Source organism: Podarcis tiliguerta, assembly GCF_965153285.1.
Source record: "Podarcis tiliguerta genome assembly, chromosome: 3".
NCBI lineage: Eukaryota > Metazoa > Chordata > Lepidosauria > Squamata > Lacertidae > Podarcis > Podarcis tiliguerta.
In genome coordinates this window covers 111,799,951-111,825,013 of record NC_139536.1, presented here as the reverse complement: position 1 = coordinate 111,825,013, position 25,063 = coordinate 111,799,951, and the positions used below count along the sequence as shown (strand labels likewise).

The 25,063-nt window shown below is 42.9% G+C and overlaps 1 long non-coding RNA gene across 1 annotated transcript; it reads left to right on the top strand.

Moving 5' to 3' along the window:
- The first annotated feature begins 3,790 nt into the window (after positions 1-3,790).
- LOC310675264 lies at positions 3,791-25,060 on the top strand. Its single transcript, XR_014510011.1, has 3 exons — positions 3,791-4,477; positions 24,265-24,397; positions 24,512-25,060. It is a non-coding gene; the product is annotated as an uncharacterized lncRNA (long non-coding RNA).
- The last annotated feature ends 3 nt before the right edge of the window (positions 25,061-25,063 follow it).

The window sequence follows — 25,063 nt, the reverse complement described above, 5'->3', positions numbered from 1 at the left end:
CGGAAAACATCATATGCGGAGTCGAAGCTAGCCTAACCAAAATCAATCCAGATGAAGCCAATAAAATCAGACTTGAAGTCACCAACATCCTCTGCTCCAGCAAACCACCCAGAAGCAATTTACACAAAGAAGAACAGAAAGCACTCACCAACCTGAGGAAAGACAACAACATAATCATTCTCCCAGCAGACAAAGGTAATGCCACTGTTGTGATGAACACATCGGACTACCAAGCAAAACTATCATATCTACTCCAAGACCCTACCTACCAACCTATAAAAACAGATCCCACCACCTATCTGGAAAAAACCACCAAATCCAAAATAAAAGCCTCTCCTATCAGTGAAGAAATCCAGCTAAGAATCATCCCCAGAGAAAAATCATCCAGATGCCCCAAACTCTACGGCCTCCCCAAGATACACAAAGAAGGAACACCACTCAGACCAATAGTCAGCTCCATAGGCTCACCTCTACAAAATCTCGCTAAATTTCTCGCCAAGCAACTTCAGCCCTATGCAGAATCCATCTCTTCACACGTTCCAAACTCCTTCCAGTTCATAGAAACAATAAAGAAGCAAAACCTACAACCCAATGACCTACTTGTGAGCTTCGATGTTGTATCTCTCTTCACACAAGTGCCCATTAATGAAGCCTTGACAGCCATTCAAAACAAATACAATCCCCCCGAATACATCTTGGACCTGACCAACCACTGCCTAACCAACACGTACTTCATCCACAATGGACAAAGATACAAACAGATAGAAGGAGCACCTATGGGATCACCCCTCTCACCGGTCATCGCTAACCTGTACATGGAACACTTTGAAACCAATGCTTTAGACAAGTCAGAACACAAACCCAAACTTTGGCTCAGATATGTTGACGACACCTTTGTAATTTGGCCACACGGGAAGGAAAAACTGGATAGCTTCCTCACACATCTCAACAGCCTACACCCCAAAATACAATTCACTATGGAAATAGAAACCAACAACCAACTTCCCTTCCTTGACGTCCTAATCTACAAAAAACCTGATGGCTCCCTAGGACACACTATCTACCGGAAAAAAACACACACCAACCGCTACTTACATGCACAATCACACCACCACCCTGCACAAATAAACTCCGTAGCCAAGACTCTCATCTCCAGAACCAAACGCCTGGCTGACGAAGACCACTTGACAACTGAGTTACAGAATCTCTCAAATGTGTTAATTGCCAATGGATACCAGCAAAACAGGGTTACGAAGCTAATCCAAAAAGAAACACCCCCCAAAAACCAAGACACAGAAGAAAACAATGGCATAGCCCTCCTTCCTTATATCAAGGGCACTACAGATAAAATTAGCAAAATCCTCCATAAACACAATATCAAAACAGCCTTTTGCACCAACCAAAAAATAGCCAATATCCTCAGAAACCCCAAGGATAAAATTCAGTTGGAAAACCAAGGGGTCTATGAAATACCCTGCAAAGTCTGCCCAGCCACGTACATTGGACAAACAAACAGACGAATAAATGCACGTATCGCAGAACACAAGAATGCCGTCAAAAAAGAAGAAAAAACTTCCTCTCTTTTCCAACACATGAAAGAAACAGGACACGAAATTAATTTTGCAGATTCCAAATTGCTCTTTAACATGGAACATCACCACAAGAGAATAATCATGGAAGCCATCGAGATAGAGAAACACCCTCACAACATGAACAAGCGTGACGACACATCCCGCTTGCCAGACATCTGGAAATTAGCCCTCCCCACAAAATCTGACACCAGATCCAGAGGCACACAGAACGCCATCACCAATCAACCACACCAGACCCAAACCCAGACCCTCTCCACAGATAAATTACAGACACCATCCAGTAGCCAAACCAGGGTGGCACCTCCGGATGCTGCACCCCCCTGCAATCCCTACACAGATCTGGCTGGCACAGGCCACAAAACCACAGCTCGCCCCTATACACGAAGCCAAGCCAGAGCACAACCAAGTGCAGTACAGCCATCTTCTCAGAAAAACTCTTCACAAAGTTCAAGAGTTCAAGACACGAAGGCTTTAGCAACTAATCCACACCTAATGACCCACCTAAGTGGGATTCAGGAAATCACTCAAGAAATCACTCAAGATATCCCTCAAGTAATTAAGGAACAAAAGAAGAAAAGGCACACTAGCCTGGGAACCTCCTCTCTGCCCAGAACATTGGAGGCTATACACCACACCTCCTCAACAGTATTTATAGGAACTCAAACACTGAGATCCTGCTCTGTTCCAGTAACAAGAAGCCGAAAGCACCAGCCTGAAGATGACGAGTGAGACCTCGTCGAAACGTCGCCTAGACACCCCAACTTTTACACGGGAAGACACCCGAGGACACCAAAACCTGCATATATATATATATATATATATATATATTAAGAAATAATGTTCATGCAGCTTAATTCTAAGTGTTGGACTACAGTACTGAAATACAGTAGAGTAATTATTATTTTCTTGTGAACTGATATCTGAATAATGCCTTTCGTTTATCTCAGTATCTCTTGGCCAGATAGAGCACAAGAACCAAGAAACTAACCATACCATAGGTTCCAAGAAGTGAACTGAACAATGGTAAACAAACCATTATGTTGCTATTGTTACATAAATGTCCATAGTTAGCATTGAGAAGGCTTCTAGATGTCAAAATATGTGTGGGGTTTTCTTCTCACAGTGGCTTTTGCTGCCTTAAATGAGAACATTTAACATAAGCAGTAAGTTACGGTATATATTATAACTTATATTTTGGCAATATTGCTTGAAGCTTGACCTTTTGCCTAATAAAATATATGTGCATAATTTATTTATGTAAATTATCTTATTTCACTATAGGAACAAACTTCATTGCAAAGAACCTACTGGATTTGATATACCATCATCTTCTATATTGTCTTTTAGAGTCTTGCCCGTGACAATTTCCTCACACCTCTTTCACATCTGTCACTAGCTGCCTTATTTTTCGCTTGTAAGTTAACTCAGGGCCTGGGACTCCATCTAATTAACTAATCTTCTCCTCTGACCCTTAAAAGGCCATAAGCAGCTTTTCCAAGCAAAGCGGGTGAACCCTCGGGCATGTGCAGTTTCATTCTAAAATGTCTGCCTTTTTTAAACCGCACACATATAATTCTTCATGACTGTTGTACAAACTCACATTTATTTTTAGAAAGGGTTCCTCTGTCTTTTTTAATGTTTTGAGAAATGGTTGTGTTACTACTTAAAAGGCAAGTTAGCAGTTCCCAAAACTCAAGAGAAAGAGGGTTACTTAATAAATAAGAGAAATATCATCCCATATGTTAAAATGTTCGTGGAAATGTGAACTTTTCTATTGGTTGCAGCTGAGCATATTTGCCAATGTGAATTCAGAAAACTGACAGCTTAATTTTACAGTTCCTATTTAGCAAGGTTAAGGGGTGATATGATAGCCATGTTCAAATATATAAAAGGATGTCACATAAAGGAGGGAGAAAGGTTGTTTTCTGCTGCTCCAGAGAAGCGGACACGGAGCAATGGATCCAAACTACAAGAAAGAAGATTCCACCTAAACATTAGGAAGAACTTCCTGACAGTAAGAGCTGTTCGACAGTGGAATTTGCTGCCAAGGAGTGTGGTGGAGTCTCCTTCTTTGGAGATCTTTAAGCAGAGGCTTGACAACCATATGTCAGGAGTGGTCTGATGGTGTTTCCTGCTTGGCAGGGGGTTGGACTCGATGGCCCTTGTGGTCTCTTCCAACTCTATGATTCTATGATGCCATGTGTATTGTTTTCTGGTGGATGCACACTGAAAAAAATGAAAAGAAAACAAGACTAGTTAATTATTTTCTGAACACTTTCCTTGCTTTCTCTGAAGTAGAACATGGCAAATTAAGCACCATTCTGACACTGGACTGATTATTTGGGAATGCCCTGGGCTTGTTTAAATAAAATCTAGTATTTTTAGGTGAGGAAAAGGTATGTAGAGCACAGCGGAAAACAAATAAAATCCAAACCTTTTGTAAATATCTATTAATTACGGTCACAGAAACTGGGTTACTACCATGTCTTTGCATGGAGGACAGATATGGAGGTGGGACCAGAGCAACCATTAGGCAGAGTGAGGCTTCTGCCTCGGCTGGCAAAAGCCTCCAAGTTGGCGCCCCGATGGCCGCCCTGCCTGCTCTGTTGGCATATGATCTTTCGGGCCTGATCTTTCAAAACACATGAGATCTCACCCAAAATCGATGCCGGTGCTACTTCTCCGCATAGCTGTCAACTTACAGATTTGAAAATAAGGGACCAGCAGCCTCAAAAATAAGGGATCAGCAGCCAAAATAAGGGATTTTAGTCAACCAGCAGCCAAACAAAGCCTCAAGCAGTGGCTCCCACAGCGCAGCAACCCTGCAAAGGGGATGCAGCAAGGAAAACCACCGTCACCTCTCCGCTGGGAAGCACTGAGCAAAGGCGAGTCCCCAGGCAACGCGGCCGATTTTATCGGCACAAGGCATGCAAGCTCCACCCCCCAGTCATTCTTAGACTCCTTATTAGGTGAGCAACACAGCCAAGCAACACAGTTGGAGCCTCCCTCCTACTTGGCCATCAGGGAGGGAGAGGAGCTGCTTCCTTTGAAACCCGGGAAATTTACGGGACATCATCAGTCCGGGACAGCAGCGGGAAACGGCGCTGGGATAAGGGAGTTTCCCGCTAAATAAGGGACGGTTGACAGCTATGCTTCTCCGCAGGTGGCTGGGTGGTATAGGTGGCAGCAGCAGTGACAGGGCAGGGCAACTATTCCCATTTCACCTCTAGCGGTGAAATGGCACACACCACCACTAGGAGGAACACTGCAACAGCTATATAACAAGCACTCCATGGGCAGTGAGGAATCATAGGGAAAGACGAATGCTCGGCATGTACCGTCCCTAGTTAGTGATGGGGCCTAGCATTTCTGCTTTCCTGCTTAGCAGCAGATACTGCTATATTATACTAATCTATTCCTGTTCCAAAGCAGGAGTAGGCTGTGTGCAAGGCCCAGGCTACTGAATTCCTGAATTGTATGGATGAAGGTGGTTTGAATGAAAAAGCAGCAAAAATTGTGGGCTCTTATTGCTTATCTTGTTACAACTCCGGGATTAAATTTGAATTAATACAACTTCAAAGCTATTGCAATTAACTGGAGAGCAGTTAAGTTTTGCTATTCTCCCCCACTTCCCTGAAGCATTGTGTGGGCTTAGCATCTCAATAATGCATGCATATGTGAGCTTAATAGGTAGCCCAGGAAATAGATGGGGGGTTAGAAATGTCTTTGGAATATTCTATAGAGAATTTTTATCATAATCTACAGCACAATTCTAACCATATCTACCCAGAAGTAAGTTCAACTGAATCCAGTTGGGCTTGCTTCTGGGCAAGTGGGGTTAGGGTTGCAATCTTAGGCTTTTTTTCTTATGGGATATTCTTTTGAATCATTCTAGTAGGTGAACAACTTTTAAAAAACTGTGAAGTGTTTTTCTTTTGAAAATTAGCCTGCTTTAATAGGGTGTTTGACCTGGGAACAATGACAAACGTTGTGGCATATGTCTGAAGAATGTTACAGGACATTGTATTCATATTTGGAAGATGTTTGTATTTGCGATCTTACCTAAGTGGTAAATATCAAGAAGCATTTGGGTGACTATTTTGTTCTTTTGTTTCCCTTGGGTAAGGACATGTTTACATATGCCTGTTTATAGCTGATGATTGTGGCATCAAATGATCATCACAACTCAGACAGAAACTTTGACTAACTTGTGTCAGCTCCAACAGAATGTTTTTCAATTAAATTTGTTTTAGCAGGTGTAAAGTAGCCAGACCCTCAAAATGTTATTCAAGTTAATAGAGATGCTACTTTTACGAGGTGAGAAACCCTTTAGTGTTATTAATTTGTCTGTTGCTATTCATAGAATCATGTGGCGTGGGTGGCGCTGTGGGTAAAACCTCAGTGCCTAGGACTTGCCGATCGCATGGTTGGCGGTTCGAATCCCCGTGGCGGGGTGCGCTCCCGTCGTTCGGTCCCAGTGCCTGCCAACCTAGCAGTTCGAAATCACCCTCGGGTGCAAGTAGATAAATAGGGACCGCTTACCAGCGGGAAGGTAAATGGCGTTCCGTATGCTGCTCTGGCTCGCCAGATGCAGCTTGTCACGCTGGCCACGTGACCCGGAAGTGTCTGCGGACGGCGCCGGCTCCCGGCCTATAGAGTGAGATGAGCGCACAACCCTAGAGTCTGGCAAGACTGGCCCGGACGGGCAGGGGTACCTTTACCTTTACCTTACCAAGGGCCATCTAGTCCAACCTCCCGTAATGCAGGAATCTCAATTAACACATCCATTACCGATGGCCATCCAAGCTCTGCTTAAAAACCTCCAAGGAAGGAGAGTCCCCCACTTTCTGAGGAGTCCGTTCCACTGTTGAACAGCTCTTACCATCATAAAGTTACAGTGGTACCTCTGGTTACGTGCTTAATTCATTCTGCAGGTCCGTACTTAACCTGAAACTGTTCTTAACCTGAAGCACCACTTTAGCTAATGGGGCCTCCTGCTGCCGCCGCGCCACCGGAGCACGATTTCTGTTCTCATCCTATAGCAAAGTTCTTAACCTGAAGCACTATTTCTGGGTTAGCGGAGTCTGTAACCTGAAACGTATGTAACCTGAAGTATATGTAACCCGAGGTACCACTGTATTTCTGATGCTTAGAATCTCATTTCTTTCACTGTTGCCACTTTATCTGCAAAAGAGCAAGCCTGTTAAGTAAAATCTTGATTATTTGCTGTCACATTCTCTGAATCTGTCTACAGTCAACAATAGATGTTTTCCATGGGGAGGGGGGGAATCAAAACCACATTCCAAAATAATTTTCAGTGTTAGTCTTCCCAAATAAATCTGAGAAGAAGAAACGCCATTGAGAGGCAATGGTTTTAACAGGCAACCGTTTTTATTTACAATGAGGAAACAATGTTGCTTCCATATTATCTGTTTAATCTGGAATTGCTATCTTCATGCACTCGCTTGTAAAGAAGAATGCAGGCATTGTTGCCAACATGTTGCATATCATTGTTTTCTGTATTGTCTTCCCATCTTTTTTCAAGCCTAGTTTAAAATGCAATTGCAGCACTAGTATGGACTGGTTAAGTGTTATGGTAGCTATTTAGGGTTATACTGTAGTGTGATTATCTATAAACATTCTCCCTATGATTTCTATCCTGTATTTGTTTCCTGTTGAGCAGGAATATAGCATTACCATATTGTCCCTTATTTGGTAAGTTCCTGTTCCAAAAGGCAGTTGCTGATTTCTTCACATTAATTTTTATCTTCGCTTTGCAAATTTTAAACACTATCTAGCTATCTTAACACAAAAACCAAAAAATGTAAAACTATGGAGAATTTGAATTGGCTAACGAAGAGCAATTATTTAGTAATATCGTGGTTGCTGAACAAGAAGTAATTACAGGGGCAGAGATCACAAAGAGGAAGCTTTTAATTCTAGTTTTACAGAACCATTACCATTACAGAAAGTTTTACAGAACCATCACTGAATGGGATAAACATAAAAGGATATTGGCCAAGGCTGGGGGTTGGTGTTGTCAGAAAATATATATTTTTTTCTTTAATTTTTTAAAATCAATTTTCCAAATTTAAAACAAACACACAAAAAGAAAAAAAAACATTACAGTATTAGAACTAAAAACAAACAAACATATAAACACCTAACTGTTAAAGGCCCAATTTAGTTTACATTGTTAAGTGACTGCCTCAAATCCCTCCTAACTGAATTTCAATAAATCTCATTGTAACAGTTTTCCAATATCTATTTTCCAATAAAATTTACTTATTCAAATTTCCATCTTCCTTCCTTTTCATAATATTTTCAGTCCTTAATGTTATAAAATTCAACATATTTTAATCCTAGGCCAATTTGGTACTTACAAGTGATTCTACTTATGTTATATTCGAATATCTAGCTAAATAGTCCTTAAATTTCTTCCACTCTTCTTGATATTCCTCCTCTTTCTGATCGCGGATTCTTCTAGTCAGGTCAGCTACCTCCAAAAAGTCCAACATCTTCACCTGCCATTCTTCCACTGTTGGAGAAAATATAGCAGTATATTAAGTTCCACAGGAAATCAACTCTGGCTAGTTCAGCTCTGGCTGGTTCACCTGCTACGGCCCCTTTTGGGGCTGAGATGACTAGGCCACTGTACCCCAGATTGGATTATTGTAATGCATTCTATTTGCATTCTGTAACTTCCAGATTAGATTATTGTAATGCATTCTATTTGTATTCTGTAACTTCCAGATTAGATTATTGTAATGCATTCTATGTGGCACTGCCCTTGAAGGTGACTCAGAAACTAGTCCACAATGCAGTGGCCAGAATATTGGCTGGGGTTCTGTTCAGAGCTCATATAACCCACATTTTAAACAGCTGCACTGGTTGCCAGCTCATTCCTGGGCCCAATTCAAGGTGCTTACGTTATTGTTTAAGGCCCTAAGCAACTCAGGCCCCTAATACCCCAAATACTGCTCCTTCCCTACACATCCTCTTGTGTACTCAGATCAGTGGAGGGGGCCTTCTTGGTTGTTCCACCACCCTTAGAAGCTTGGAGGGTGGCACCTTCTGTATGCAGCTTTCAGCAAATGTGCTTTATATGTGTAATTTTAAGTTGTTTGTAATATTGTATTTTAATTATTGTAGACTGCCCTAGGACTGTAGGATGAAGAGCAGGTCATAAATTGTAATAATATCGTAATCATAATAAATATATGATAGGTATACCTAAACTCTAACAAGCCAGGATTTCCAGCTGTGTCAAAGTATTTGTTCATTTACAGGTAGCAATGTGAAATATAACCCCAGGGTTTATAATTCTGAAAAAGGCAAGTATACCACTCCAAATTTGAGACCACTGTTCTTCAAAAGATTTTACAGTGGAAACCCATATATGCCTACTCAGAAGTATGTCCCACTGAGTCCTATTGAGCTTACTGCCAGATAACTTGTGTATAGTACTGTTGCTTTATTCAGATACAGTATGGGTTGCTGTCCAGGAAAAGGGTTTTGATCCCCCAAAACTGAGAATACAGCTGCCCCCAAATATTGTTTTTTTAAAATGTATGTTCACGAGGAAATAGCAAGTGTGGAAAGATTTTTTACTTTATAAATATTGAGACAAAAAAAAAACCCACATTAAGTCTCAAATTAAGCTTACAGGTAAAGGAGAGGAAGAATAATAGTTTATTAAAGGAGGACAATAGTACATGCTTCCAGATCATGCTATAGCAGGGCATCTATTTTTCTGAAATTTAATACTTCTGCAATAGCCAGGTATTTTTATGCCTGGTCACATTATTTTTATCTTTCTATGTTTGATGAGAACATTGGGAAAACAGTAGTATAGTGGGGGCATTTTTAGTTTATGATCTTGGCGTTCTATGTAATGATTGAAATAGGTTCCAGAGTAATGGATGAGGGCCTGTAGTTCATTTTTTATGTTTCGAAGAATAAGCTATTGCTACAGTAAGTAGGCTGTCAGTGTAATTAAAGATGGCTTGTGAGCTTTGTGTAACCTTAACCATTGATTTATGGATGTATAGTGCATTATGTATAGAGAATTCCAACTCCACCTTGTTCCTGGCAACTATATGAAACCTACTGCATGTGGTCAAGGAGATGCAATCCTAAATTGGGACCCAGAGTTGTATTCCAATCTCTACCCAAACAAAGCAACTCTGGATGAGTTTGGTAAATCTCTACCTCTTTCCCTTTCTTAGCCACACGTGAAATAAACCCAATAGTTACCACCCCCACATGGTTATTTATAAAATATAGTACAATAGAACTGTTCTGTAAATCATAATTTTATCCACCTATATTGTTGAAAAAAGGCTGTAATTCTAAACACACTCCCTGGGGAGTAAAAACCCCATTGAACGCAATGGGATTTGCTTCCAAGTAAACATTTGGGACGCGGGTGGCGCTGTGGGAAAAAGCCTCAGCGCCTAGGGCTTGCCGATCGAAAGGTCGGCGGTTCGAATCCCCGCGGTGGGGTGCGCTCCCGTTGTTTGGTCCCAGCGCCTGCCAACCTAGCAGTTTGAAAGCACCCCCGGGGGCAAGTAGATAAATAGGGACCGCTTACTAGCGGGAAGGTAAACGGCGTTTCCGTGTGTGGCTCTGGCTCGCCAGAGCAGCGATGTCACGCTGGCCACGTGACCTGGAAGTGTCTCCGGACAGCGTTGGCCCCCGGCCTCTTGAGTGAGATGGGAGCACAACCCTAGAGTCTGTCAAGACTGGCCCGTACGGGCAGGGGTACCTTTACCTTTACCTTTTATCCATTGTGCCAATATTATATTGCCAGAGTGTCTAACAAAGCAGTAAGAAACAAGAGAACAACAACAACAACTACAAAATGATGTGAAATAAGACAGGTACAGTATTTCAGTTCTAAGCCATGTAGGACTTTAACCATTAAGACAAGTGTTTTGAATTGAGCATTGTGCTTTACTGGGAGGCCCTGGAGTTTTTCAGTACAGCTGAGCTATGGTGTCTTCATGCTGTGATTCTTTTTCTGTGCAGTGTTTTCCGTTCACTAGAGCAAGTGATCTTCCACAAATTTGCTGCTGCACTGTTGCAGTACCCAAACAATTAGGTTGGTGTTTGTATATGTGTTTGCTGTGCAGTAGTTGGCCTCCTTCCCATGATTCATTAGAACTGATTCCCATGATTAGGTCCCTTGAACTCCCTGTACTATGATCATAACTATGTATTTATTTAGTGGTCAGTGTAGTCAGTTATATCCCTGAAATTGTTAAACCTTCTAGCTGTTGTACACCATGGCTGATTCAACAGTGTGCTAAAAATGCACAAAGCATTCCATCTAGTTTTGTAAATCTTCTTTCTCTTTATGACTTCCACCTCCATTTCAACGGGAATTACCGGTATTTTCTATTTTAAACCAGCCCCCACTTAAAATCCCATTCTAATCCACATTTCCTTTACTTGCCATCTTTTCCAGCATAACTGTTAGATTTTAAAGCAAAAGTAGGTGCTGAATAATTTGGACTTGCATGCCTGATATTTTGCAGGCTACAATTAACTAGCAGTGACAGCGGATCAAAGAAAGAACATATAAATGTTCTTTTGCCATCTTAGTCACCAACCTTAAGCAACATAGTGCAGGAATTATGCAACTCCTACAAGGTTTAAATGGTCTGGAAAGGCTCACAGTGTGAGCCATTTTTGAAGCTCCACAAACATTGGGCTAATGTTTATTATAATTCCATGTTTAGTGTACCCGTCTCCTGACAACCGGCATAGAGAGATGTTAACATTCTTTAGAGTTGGCAAAGCAAGATTTGGGCATGGAGCGAGTTTTTCTTCTTGATTTATATATGTAAAAAAAAAATTATATGCCACACATCAATACAAAATATTTTGCGGGCAAATAAAACAGATAGAACAAACTACGGAACACGCTGCATAATAAACCAACAATCAAGTCCAAAGATGGCTGATAACAGCCATTTAGAACAGATAAAAATGAGTTAAAAGGCCTGGGCAGAAAGGTCTTCAGTGGACCTTGAAAATACATCAAAGTAGACACCAGGCAAACTTTTATGGCAAGAGCTTTCCACAAGCAGAGTACCCCCATTAAAGCCTTTTCCTCTCATCGGCACCCAGGTGAGAGGATGGCATCCAAAGGTGATCACTCTGTATGGGTAGGCTTGTACCAGAGCAGAATTCCGTGAGGGAAGGTGAAAAATAAATAAAAGTAAACAAATACATTTTGAAGGCTGCTGAAAAGTTTGGGAAATTAAGGGGGTTATATTCCGCCGACTCCTCTGCTGCCATGTACCTTAGGGGCATTAGGGCTACCAATACAGTTTATATCACTTTGGTGATACAAGGTTTCCAAAATGAGGCAGGATATTGTGAACTATGTTGGTCTGCTGCATTGAATGCTAAATGCAGACTCTGGTGCCTGTCCTATTGTTCTTGGTTTGGCTCCTGCTTGATCACCAAAATACCCAGAGGCTGTCCATTGGAATTATTTCAAATGCACCCAATGTCCTAAAACTGGTCCTAGATCACAGTTTAAGATTGGACTTGCTTTCCTAGGTGTGTGATTTGTTTATTTTTGCATACAAGACCACTGAAATGGCCATGAGGACTACAGTCCAGCACACGTTTACTCCCCATCAGTTTCAATGAGATTTGAATGTAGTAAACTATGTGGGACTCTACCTTAATGCTGCAATCCATGCAAAGTTATTAGGTTCCATTCAACAACTTGGGGCAGACCTTGAATGAAGGATGTGTAGGAGCCAAAATTGTTTAGTGAAGTTGCATTGAAGAGAAACTGCTGGGTGGAAAGAAAACAAGGCCATATTTGACATGATTGAAAGGGAGTAGGCAATCTCTGGTACAGATAAGAAAACATTAGAAAAATCAGGAGATGGAGAATGCAACAAATGCTGTAGCAGCTTCAAAGAGAATTGTAGATTAAGCACTTGTGCCTAGCTGACAATGTAAAATAGGGTAGCAACAAATGAGACTAACTGCGCATGTCAAAAGGTGTAAACTGCTAATTGGTTAGTGTCACTAAAATATACTTTCTGTGTTGAACTAACATAATGAAGGGGTTGGTTTTATGATTTTAGGTTGCTATATCTATGCTCGTTTTGCATCTGAATCCTTTGTAGCGACTTCTGCATAGGGGTTGCCACCTTGGACATGCAATAAATGTTTATTGATTCATACCTTCTTATTATTGACCTCCAGAATGGGAACTTAGAATTCCTCTACAGGTGTACAGGAGTAGAAAGCAGACGCCCTAAATTTTAGCTGAAACCGTTTAGCTGAAATTCTACTTCCTTGCCCACCCATCCCCTTGGCTTGTCTCTACAGGTGCAGATATGCATAGAGGCCAGAAGTTAAGCAGAAATGCTTACTTAATGTTCCTTTTAAATTATCAGTCAACATGGGACACAGTGTAATTTTATTGGGTTGACTTTTTAATAGTTGCCCTAGTACACCAAGTCCTGCATTAGAGCACAGCCTCTTTATGTTCATCAGGCTTGCACTGATTATGTGTCTCTGCTACCATTCATTCTCTTTGTGGCAAATGCTCTATTTAGGTAAATTCCACTCCATGATTTGCATAAAACGGATGCCTTTGTGGCACCAAAGGCATCACTGATTCATAGAACTTAGAATTCTATATCTTTGCCAACCATACAGTTAAGGATAGGTAAAGGTAAAGGGACGTGGGTGGTGCTGTGGGTAAAAGCCTCAGCGCCTAGGGCTTGCTGATCAAAAGGTCGGCTGTTCGAATCCCCGCGGTGGGGTGCGCACCCGTTGCTCGGTCCCAGCGCCTGCCAACCTAGCAGTTTGAAAGCACCCCCGGGTGCAAGTAGATAAATAGGGACCGCCTACTAGCGGGAAGGTAAACGGCGTTCCGTGTGCTGCGCTGGCTCGCCAGATGCAGCTTGTCACGCTGGCCACGTGACCCGGAAGTGTCTGCGGACAGCGCTGGCCCCCGGCCTCTTGAGTGAGATGGGCGCACAACCCTAGAGTCTGTCAAGACTGGCCCGTATGGGCAGGGGTACCTTTACCTTTACCTTTAAAGGTAAAGGGACCCCTGACCATTAGGTCCAGTCGTGGCCGACTCTGGGGTTGTGGCGCTCATCTCACTTTACTGGCCGAGGGAGCCGGCGTACAGCTTCCGGGTCATGTGGCCAGCATGACTAACCAGAGCAGCACGCGGAAATGCCGTTTACCTTCCCACTGGAGCGGTACCTATTTATCTGCTTGCACTTTGACATGCTTTCGAACTGCTAGGTTGGCAGTTAAGGATATAAAAGAGCAAATATAACTGGAGTATATGTATGCAGAGTCCCTTAGGAAGATCAGTGACATAAAAATTATAAGTCTCTTTTAGGGGGAGGGAACTTGTGGCCAGCCATTATTGGGACTCCAACTCCAGTCAACATGGCTTGCTTTAAAGCTACACAGTGTTTCCTGCCTCCCTTTAGGAATCACACACATTTCCTTAGTCACACGAAACAGATTAAAATATAATAGAAGTTGCCTTCTTGGCCCCATAGTAATCAACCTCAGGATAACAATGTTCAGTTTCTTCCCTTATGTTCTTCCTTCCTTTGGTTTTAGTATTTGAACTCATGCTTACTGCACAGCCCAGATGCCGTTTTATAAACCCAGTATGTTGAGATCTGTGAATAATCAGACTGCATGTCTGTAGACTCCCTGGGCATTTTCAACCCATAAAACAAGGGTAACGTGTAAATACAGAGGAAAAATTGGACAACCAAGCTTTACACAGCTGTTCCTGCTCCCATTGGGGCCCATTAAATGCTATACAAACAAAGCTGCCTCTCATTTAGGACTCGGCTAGCATGCTTTTTGTTGTTGTTTTTTCATAATGCCATAAATTGTTTTCAAGTGATGTCATCATGATTTTTTGATGTTTACTTTCTATGGTTTGAACCAGAATTGTGGGATGTCTAATAGTAAAACTTGGACAATTTTTATGTAAGTGCAGTTTTGCCTTGAAAATGGATCCTGAGTGAGACCATTCCTCGTTTCACGTCTCTGATTACATGAAATGAATGCATTTACAGGTCCTAAAAACAGCAGAACTCAAATACCTTATGAATCAGATTTGGCTTCTCTACCTTTGTTATGGATTTAGGCTACAATCTAAACCCCACTTACCTGGGAATAGGGTTGGGGGAGAAATTTGATTCAGTTTGCATTTAAAGCCAAATTTATCAAATGTGCATTTTCTGAAACAGTACGAGAACCAAAACATAGCCAACCTTCAAAATTCACAAGTATCTGAATTTTACAATGCCATTCTCAATCCAGCCAATGCATATATGGCGGGGGGGGGGGATGTGTAAAACGAATATATTAGTAAAAATAACATACAAAAATGCCTTACATTAGGATTATATTGCTTGCAAATATCTGTACATTAGTCAAAACTGCATACCAAAATGTGTTTATTAGAAGAAAGTGTTGAAGAATTTTCATGAGGATTTTTTTTAAATTGCAAATTGATGCAGAAACACAGATAACTGAATTTACTATTGGAACAATGAGAAACTGAGGGAACTAAAATTGATAGTTTCTTCTATCCTTACATGGGAATAAGCCCCATTGATTTTTGTAGGGTTTACTTCTGAGTAAACAAGCTTTGGATTGTATTTACTTTTAACCTTGGTATGAAATTGATTTGCTGCATTGATCTGTGTACTGGCAAGCAATATGCTAATAAGATTCCTGGAAACCAGTGGTTTTGTTAATCTGTTTTATGTATGTATCAAATGCATTTATACAGTGTCTTGGATATATCTGAACCTGTAATGAAAGTAAGGGCATAATGTGTAGGAGTGTGTGTGTTTTCTGCATCGCAATAGAGATACTGACTGTCCTTATATGTTCTGCTACAATTAGTTGCAATGTACCATCTGTATCCCCAAATTTTAATATGTTTTCCCGGTTGATTAAATGTTCCCAAGGAGTTCAAAGTAGACATTATTGGGTAGCCATGCTTCTTCACAGATTGGTTTGGAGATCTTATTTTCACAACATAAGGTGGATGCAGATGTCGTTAACTGAACTCTTCCCCACCTTACTTTCTGCATTATGTCGCTTCAGGCACACATTTCGCATATCTGAAGCGAATCAGGTCATGTGTGAAGTGAGAAAGCAAAATGGGAAAAGGTTCGGTTTCCCCTTAACATCATGTCCCCCTTTTGCTTTAAATGTAGATGACAGACTCATGACCAAGCAAGCATGTTTGCTCCATAGCATCTATTCTGGTCCAGAATGCAGTTAGTACATGACAAATTGCTCCATTATTGGGCACACTAGGACATTCTGCAGTTCTTGTTGAATTGTTAATACTGACTACATCTACCTTTCAAGCACAATGTGTTTCGGAATCCATTTTCCAGTACTGGAAGGGCAAATTGTTCTTCATGGTAAATATATCTGTGCTCAGAAGTAAATGATTTCTGCCTCATGTGTTCTGCCTTATAGTCACGGCCTTATAGTCACGGCACAACACAGTGCTTTTTTCACGCATCAACACACCCATCTCAAATTTGAGTGTCTCCTCCTAGTTTACCTCCAGGCCAGGAAGTTCTTCCTTAGTGTCTCTTAGACTAGGGTGTTCCTCTTTGGTTGAAATGTTCTGAACTCCATGTAATGCTAGTAGATAAGAAAGAAAGCTCAGCTGAAGAATTATTGTAATAAAAAGATGGAATTAACGGCTAATTTGCTAATGAGATTTATTTTGGGCGGAGGGGGTAAAGGTGGTGTAAGTAAGTAAGTAAAATAATTGGTGGGGAACCTGAAACCTGGGGGCCAAATATGGGCCTTCAGGCATCTCTGTCAGCCCCTTTAACTCTCCCCAGGCCATATCCCTCCTTGACTTGGCTGCAATGTAGCTTTGAGCTCTGAAAATGTGTATTGCTTACCTGGGTGACGGATACAGAGGGGCGTGTGAGTGTGTGTAGAACCTAGCCTACTATAGAAAGATAAAAATTGCAGTTGTTGTTCCGCCCGCTTTTGCCTGTGGCTGTGTCTGCCACCAGCATGGAAAGCCCAGAAAGCCACCCAAAAGGACATGCAGTCCATGGGCTGAGAACTCCCCCTGCCCCAGCAACAGACAGCATGACAATGTCCATAATTGCAACAAGAATATGTATGTTTCCCCCAGTCCATAAATGGCTGTCCAAGCAGCAGGATGTTCAGTCTGACAAGTCAGTGCTTTCTCACTGAGTTCCTGGCCCAGATAGCAGAGGCAGGCAGTGATAGAAGCCTCCCTCAAGGCCACAGATATTTCAGTTGCCGCTCTAGGCCCATGGTCCAGGCCCATGCAGAGCTTGTCTGAGGCCTGCAGGTGGGGGGGAGTCTTGTCCACAGGATGTGCCACCGTGGCATTACCACCTAATCTGATCTGACACTATACACAAGTACGCAGTAACTATTAGTTTCTGTTTTGCCAATGAGCAGCTGCTTGGAATCACAGGACTCTGTTTACATTCCAGAGTCCTTCCAGACTGTTGGAAGTCTCACAGGAGACAGGAGACGGGATGTGACGTTAGTGGTTTCCTGTTTCCTTTGTTCCTTTGTTCAGTTGCTCTCTGCTTTCAAGGAGAGAGGATGTCTTTTCTGTTTGCGTAGCTTAGAAATAAAACTCTTTGCAATGTAGCCCAAACCTCTCGTCTCTTTCCTGTGCTGGAAACTCTGCTGAAGAATGTGCCTGAGGCACGTCGGGAGGCGATTCTGAAGGACTCGGGGGAAGAAAATGAGCTTTATCAGCTTGGCCGAGCGGAGATCCTGACTGTAACACGGGTCCAAATTTTACTGTTGAAGCATTGCAGTGCATACAAACTGGCATGGGCATTTGGCCCGTGGTTGTTAAGCCCATTAAGACCCCGGTCATTTAGGAGGCATGGGGTGTTCTTGACATGACAACGTGAGTGGCTGCCTGCATGCTCTGCCTTTGCTTTTTCCTTTCAGACCAGGGCTTCCTCAATGCTCAGGACTTTCCCATAAGATTCTGGCCCTCTTGGCCGATGCAGAGGGTGCTGTGGCAACAAAGGTATTAGAAGCCTCCCCCCACCCCACCCCCATTCTTTGGTATAATGAGTATCTCATACAAAATATGTTTACTTGGGCATTAGGTCATTACTACTGCTTGAAATCTCAGTTGTTTAGTCTTCCCAGTTGTACAATTCCCATGAGCATTGCTGAGACTTAACAGCAAGTATCAAGAGGAGTACATAATAGAAACTAGACCAAAGGGAATGTGACAGGCTAGATAATAGATGATTAGAATAGAGGAGCTTTAAGCTTGATTCTCCCTTGGCTGTGTACTTCACTGCGTTGTGACATACAGAGAGAGCGTCACCTCCAGGGACAAGATTCAGAGCAGTTACTACTACAGAAGTTGAGGCTTTCTAATTAAGCAAATGGGAGGACTGGCAACTATGCTGCAAGCTGAGCTTGCATATTCAACAGTTTGCTAGTTAAAGCTGAGCTCTGTTTGTGGTGATATTGGCAATTACAGAGCTTAATGAAAAGATGCTTTATCATCTAATTCAAATATGCTGGAAAGTGGGGGACTTGCCACCAAATATTTGGCTGCTTGGTGTAAATAAGGTGGGTGGGGGTAGACCTGCAGTCCTGGAACTGTACCTAGACCCCAACTCCCATCATTCCTGACTCTTGGCCAGACAGACTGGGACCAATGGAAGTTGGGGGCCCACGGCATCTGCATAATCATCACTTAGCTCCCCCTCCCCCCTGCCGCCAGCTTGAATTTAGTGGTCAAATTCACACACTAGCAAGTTTGGAGTCTCTTACAACAGCTTCCATTTGATATTTCATAGTATTTCCTACAGTTATTACAGCGAACAATGGAATATTTATATTATGATCAGGTATTTCCCTCCAGAAATAGCCATGTCTTCTGGGTGATGAAATTTTGTACCTTTCAGAAACAATAATGAGATGTACTTTGATGTTCTGAGCTGCGTAGGGTTGCCAACTAGACAGGGAAAGAACAAGCCTTTCATTTTCTTGTGCCTTTAACATAGATTTGATATGCATACATCAGCAGGTAGATTTTTCTTCACATGAAACTAAAGTTTATCTCCTGCTAATTGCTGTTGGGGGACGCGGGTGGTGCTGTGGGTTAAACCACAGAGCCTAGGACTTGCCGATCAGAAGGTCGGCGGTTCAAATCCTCACGACGGGGTGAGCTCCCGTTGCTCGGTCCCTGCTCCTGCCAACCTAGCAGTTCGAAAGCACGTCAAAGTGCAAGTAGATAAATAGGTACCGCTCCGGCGGGAAGGTAAACGGCGTTTCCGTTCACTGCTCTGGTTCACCAGAAGCAGCTTAGTCATGCTGGCCACATGACCCGGAAGCTGTACGCTGGCTCCCTCGGCCAATAAAGCGAGATGAGCACCACAACCCCAGAGTCGGCCACGACGGGACCTAATGGTCAGGGGTCCCTTTACCTTTTAATTGCTGTTGATCAATCTTCACCTTAAGGGAAGATAGTTCCTGGGAAGAAGGAATTCAAATGATGGCATCTCTAGAACTATGGAAGAACGGACGCACACAGTTGGACATACCTTTGGAGTTCTAGAATAAACAAAAGCTCTACATTGCCATCTGATAACCTTATGAGAAATAGTTGAACTGCTACATTGTACAACTCATTGTAAGGTCAAGATATTATGTAATTTTTATGTTGCTGCTGCAGAAAGTGGCATAAATTTAGCGGGTGTGGTTTACTGTTTCCTGATCAAAGAGAGAAGGAAGGAAAGGTAGGATACACAGAATACATAGAAAGCTGCTCAGACCATTGGTCCATTTAGCCCAGAATCGTCTTCACTGACTGGCAGCATCTCTCCAGGGTCTGAGGCAGAGGACATTCTAAGTTCTACCTGGAGATCCTGGGCATTGAAGCTGGTACCTTTTTCACCTTTACAGTGCAGTTCCAACCATGTTCATTACTTGGTAGTTAGATCCAGTGATTTAAGTTAAATTTTCTTTCACGGAAAGAGGTTTACAGCCTCAGAATGGAAAGGAAGGGAATGTTGTCGCAGACATGAGATCTATCAGTGGCTCTTTACCATAATAGCAACAGGCAGGAAAGGGGAACCTCTGGCCCTCCAGCTAAAGCAAATTTTACCTCTTTTAAAAATTGGAATGACCCACGCGTTTATGAAAATGCTCTAAGGTTGCAGTCCTGTGTTCACTTACCAGGAATCAAGTTCCGTTGAACATAACCTCTGGCAGTTGCTGCATTTTTAATTGTCAGTGATTCACTGATACTGCAATATGTTTTTGATTGTTTAAAATGAAGTCGTGAGCTTCGAGTATATTGCATCGAAAGCAAGCTATAAATGTATCAAATACAAATAAACATGCCTATGATCAGGAACAGCATCTTAAAAAGCAGAGACATCACCTTGCCAACAAAGGTCCTTATAGTTAAAGCTATGGTTTTCCAGTAGTGATGTATGGAAGTGAGAGCTGGACCAGAAAGAAGGCTGATCGCCGAAGAATTGATGCTTTTGAATTCTGGTGCTGGAGGAGACTCTTGAGAGTCCCATGGACTGGAAGAAGATAAAACCTATCCATTCTGAAGGAAATCAGCCCTGCGTGCTCACTGGAAGGACAGATCCTGAAGCTGAGGCTCCAAGACTTTGGCCACCTCATGAGAAGAGAAGAGTCCCTGGAAAAGACCCTGATGTTGGGAAAGATGGAGGGCACAAGGAGAAGGGGACAACAGAGGACGAGATGGTTGGATAGTTCTCGAAGCTACCAGCATGAGTTTGACCAAACTGCGGGAGGCAGTGGAAGACAGGAGTGCCTGGTGTGCTCTGGTGCATGGGGTCACGAAGAGTCGGACACGACTAAACAACAACAACAATGATCAGGAACAGAAAAATCTCTCTGTATATATAAGGAAACCTGGGAGTTCTTGATGAAGCTAGTGCTGTAAGTTATTTCTCTCCTCTTACCACCATCTAGTGGGGAAGTAGAACATGTTCTTCTACAGCATACTGCAGGGAGGGAGAAGAATAACCTGAGTCATGTACCCAAATCAGACCAAAGAAATATACTTCTGTGACAACCATAAGGGCTTTGATACATAAGTATATCCAGCAGTCCCGCTCTCCTTTTATATAAACCGCTTGTTAACTTGATGCAAAGAAAACTGAGTCTTTGGAAATAGCAAGGACAGGAGAAGGGATTATTTTGTGGTTGTGTAATGGATGACGGAGGGGGGGGGAGGAATACAAAGCCATGGGCTCATGCTGGTGCTTAAGGGAACCTTTTGGGTAGGAGAGAAATAAGCAGAAACAGAGATGGGTTATGGGTGTGAGGAAGAGGAAATGGAAATGAGGAAATGGAAGAGAGTGATATCAAAATAGCAATAATATCTAAGATTTTTGTTGTGCTTTCAAGTGCACAAAGCACTTCATATGCATTATCCTGTTGTAATCCTCTCAGCAAACCTGGGAGGCAAGTCAGTGTTACGATTGCCCATGTTGTAGATGTCAGGGAGGGAAGCTAATAATAATAATAATAATAATTTATTTATACCCCACCCATCTGGCTGGGTTTCCCCAGCCCCTCTGGGTGGCTTCCAATCGAATATTAAAAACACAATACAGTGGTACATACGCTTCAGGTTACATACGCTTCATGTTAAAGATTCCGCTAACCCAGAAATAGTACCTTAAGAACTTTGCTTCAGGATGAGAACAGAAATCATGTTCCGGCGGCACAGCGGCAGCAGGAGGTCCCATTAGCTAAAGTGGTCTTCAGGTTAAGAGCAGTTTCAGGTTAAGAACGGTCCTCTGGAATGAATTAAGTTCTTAACCCGAGGTACCACTGTACCAGCTTACCTGGGAGCAAGCACCACTTAGCACAGTGGAACTGAATTCTGAATAGAAAGGCACTGTCAATAATTATGTATATTTGCTTTAAAAGAAATATTCAGGGCTGGGGAGAAAGTGCCAAGCTGCCGTAGCTTCACGGACCAGTCTTTCTAGCTGACAACAAGAGGGGGAAGAAGAACAAAAAGCTGCTTTCCCCGCCCCCCCCCAAGCCTTTGCTTCCTCTTGCTTTTGAACTGCTAGCAGTGGCGTAGCGTGGGGGGTGCAGGGGGGGCCAGGCGCAACATCTGGGGGGGGGCACGCTCGCACTCTCTGCCCCTACCTGGCTCACTCACTCTCTCTCACTGCAGTGCTGGCTGTGCGAATCCGATCCGAGCCGCCGGGTCGCCGCCCACTGTGGAGGGGAGGGTGCCAGGCGTGCGGTGCGGTGCGGAGAGAAAGCGGGGGACTATCTGGGGGAGGGACAGTGCAGCGGGGGGGGGCGCAAATTACTTGCCTTGCCCCGGGTGCTGACAACCCACGCTGCGCCACTGACTGCTAGGTTGGCAGGAGCAGGGACCGAGCAACGGGAGCTCACCGCATCACGGGGATTCAAACCGTGCACTCTGGCTTCTGTCACGGTGTTCTATTGTGCCAAAAGCTGTTTAGTCCTGCTGGCTACATGACCTGGAAAGCTGTCTGTGGACAAATGGCGGCTCTCTCGGCCTGAAAGCAAGATGTGTGCCACAACCCCATAGTCGCCTTTGATTGGACTTAACTGTCCAGGGGTCATTTGCCTTTCTTTTTGTACCTTTGTAAGGTGTATGATCTTTGTTGTATATTTTGTTGTTTCTTCAGCTTGTAAATTACTTTGTGTAAGGTAACATAGGAAGGTGGTATGCTAATTTAAAATGGAATGAAATGATATACGTTTCTAGTGTGTTGCTATTGATATGTGGCAGCACCCAATGGTGACTTTGTGCTAGCACATGGTGGAGTATCCAAAAAAATTCCCAGTTCCATTTCCCACTGCCCAAGAGGTTGCTTCTGAGGACTAAGGGGTCCTCAGGAAAAGTATGGAAAGGCTGCAATATCCCCCCCCTCCAGGCAGCCTCCACTAGCATCCCTTATCTCTCTCCCAATCCCACTGATCAGCTGCTTCCTTTCAACACTCCCTTCCCTCTTGTTTGCCTTAGTGTCTTTTTTGCTGTTTTTTGCTCCTCTTTTTCTTCTAATTTTTCTCCTTATTGCTTTAGTCTTCCTCTTTCCCCCCTTTGCAAGTTTGCTGTCTTTACCTCCCCCCTCCCAGGCAGCCTCCTTTATCTCTCACGTCCCTTATCTCTCTCCCCGATCGGCAAACGATCAGCGGCTTTCTTTCAACACCCATTTCCCTTTTTAAAAAAACAAACCATGATCTGCTTTTCTCCCCTGGGCAATTCGGCTCCAGGGACCACACAGTCGCTCCATAAGACGCACAGACATTTCCCCTTACTTTTTAGGAAGAAAAAAGTGTGTTTTATGGAGCAAAAAATACGGCACTTCTTGTGGAAGGGAATTGCATAGTTTTAACTATGTGCTGTGTGAAGATGTACTTTCTTTTGACTGCCACGAGACTTCCAACATTCATCTTCATTGGATGGCCTTGAGTTCTAGCATTATGAGAGGGACAGAAACATCTCCCTTTCCTCTTTCCCCAGACCGTGGAGAATTATAAACATCTCTATCATGTCCCCTCTCACTCCCCTTTTCTCTAAACGAAAAGCCCCAAATGTTATAACCTTCATTCTAAGGTTATCTTGCTCATTTTGGCTGTTTAAGCTCTTTTATTGTAAATTGTCCTGTGTTTGATTTTATCACAGCCAGGGGATGGAAAGTAAATGCCCAAGGGTTGTATTCGATGCTGTCCCTGCATGAGCAAGATGGACCTCTGCTCTTGCAAAGATATTTCACCTACCTCTCCCCCCATGTACCCTGAAAAACTGCTCTGGGGAGTTGGGGGGTCTGGGCAGGGATCTGCAGGGTGGAGAAAATAAAGATGAAATCCCATTGCACAAGCAAACGTCCATTCGTGAAGCGTCGGAGTCTACCCATAATAAATGAAGAAAAGCACATTTGGCAAATTGTGGGGAAATGACTGGGAAAATGGGGCAACTAAATAATTAAAGACTTAGAAATCCCTGGTATGGAAAAGTTAGTGATGGGTACCTGAACAAGAATTCTGCCACTGCTGCAAAGGCAAGCTCTCCTTTTAACACTCCAGCAACCGCTGCTAATGCAATGGTAGTCCTGGGTGAACCTTCTGACAGGGAGAAACACAATCAAAAGGCATACAGAAACGTTGGATAAGGGCTGTCAGATTGTTCGTGTTATGAGGCATCGTTGAGAGGGGTTTCGTCTGGTAATATGCTTTGATTACACAGCTCAGACAGTGTTGATGGCTAATGAAATTATTTATTTAGATACAGTGGTGCCCCGCAAGACGAATGCCTTGGAAGACGAAAAACTCGCAAGACGAAAGAGTTTTTCGTTTTCTGAGCTGCTTCGCAAGACAAATTTCCCTATGGGCTTGCTTCGCAAGACGAAACGTCTTGCGCCTTTTTTTAAAAAACCGCCAATGCATTCCTATGGGAAACCGTCAATACACATTGGTGCTTCGCAAGACGAAAAAACTCGTAGAATGAAAAAACTCGCAGAACGAATTAATTTCGTCTTTGGGGCATCACTGTATATTAATGATTCATCCTACACTACTCTGCTGTTACAGGTTTTTGTTTTTTTATCAACAGCGTTGAAAACTACCTTTTCCTGCAGGCAGAAAAAAAGCAGCTCTTAATTGTACACGTGACACCTATACGTAAGTGGTCATCATTATTAATTATCATTAATCCCTTTGAATGGTGCAAGACAATGGCTTGGTTTGTTGTTGTTTAGTCGTATCCGACTCTTCATGACCCCATGGACCAGAGCACGCCAGGCACTCCTGTCTTCCGCTGCCTCCCGCAGTTTAGTCAAACTCATGTTGGTAGCTTGTAGCAGACCATTTTTATAGTGGCAATCTAGTCTGCTCATAAAATTGTTTTTTAATGCCATAGTGTTGAATCTTTTGGTGTTTGAAGGGCGAGCATAATTCATCAAAGGTTCATGTAGGGAATTCTAAAACTGGTTTTTTAAAAAAACCTGACATGATCAATATTATTCCTGGCAGTATTCAAGCTCATGAGGGTTATTCTTTGATCTAAGATAAATAACAAGACACTTCACAACAAAACAGCAGACCCACCTTTCCAAGTTGAGGGGATCCTATTTTCATGTGCTATGCAGATACCAAGACATCAATCCTGCAAAGACATACATGGAGACACCTCACCTTATTTTTATCATAAAACAATTGGGGGGGGGGTTACCTGATTTTGTTTCCCATGCCAGTCCCACTAAAAGCAATAACCCAAAGGTTAATGGGTCTACTCTGAGTACGACACTGAGTATGGCATTGGATATCATAGAATCATTTAAATGTAGGAGTTAGAAGGGACCCAAAGGGTTTAATCATAAGCTGCTTTGGGTGGGCATTTCCCAAAAAAGTGG